Source organism: Sinocyclocheilus grahami, unplaced genomic scaffold (assembly GCF_001515645.1).
Source record: "Sinocyclocheilus grahami isolate Dianchi unplaced genomic scaffold, SAMN03320097.WGS_v1.1 scaffold77.1, whole genome shotgun sequence".
NCBI lineage: Eukaryota > Metazoa > Chordata > Actinopteri > Cypriniformes > Cyprinidae > Sinocyclocheilus > Sinocyclocheilus grahami.
In genome coordinates, this window is record NW_015505256.1 from 2,077,509 (window position 1) to 2,078,139 (window position 631).

Below are 631 nucleotides of genomic sequence, written 5' to 3' on the forward strand. Positions count from 1 at the left end.
GGCGTGGCTGACTCTTAACTTTTATAAAGAATATCTCTTTGGATTTGAGACTTTAGTCTTTGCAACTTTACAGATCTTCTTTATGCACCAAGAGCTTGTAACACTCCAAAGAGAAAGGAAAACTTGAAATCACATCATATGACCAAACATTTATACACATCAAATAATAAACATTTATATAAGTAGGAATGAATACAAACACTTTACAAGCTTAACAGTTAGCCTATTACACTACAAATGCCACATTAAAGGGGGTCATATGATGCGATTTCAATTTTTCCTTTCTTTTTGGAGTGTTACAAGCTCTTGGTGCATAAAGAAGATCTGTAAAGTTGCAAAGACTAAAGTCTCAAATCCAAAGAGATATTCTTTATAAATTTCAGAGTTAACCACGCCTACCTAAAACAGCTCTTTCTAACACGCCTCCACATGTCTACGTCACTGTGTGGGAAGATTTGCATAACGCCACCCAAATGTTCACGCAAAGAAAGAAGGTGTAACTCTTAATCTCACTGTAGTATTGTTGCCGCCGCCATGTCGTGAAGGCGCTGTGTGTTTCGTTGTGAAAGCGAAACTACTTTGTTTGGTCTTCCAAAAGAGGACACGACTAGTAATCAGTGGTTAAGTTGTA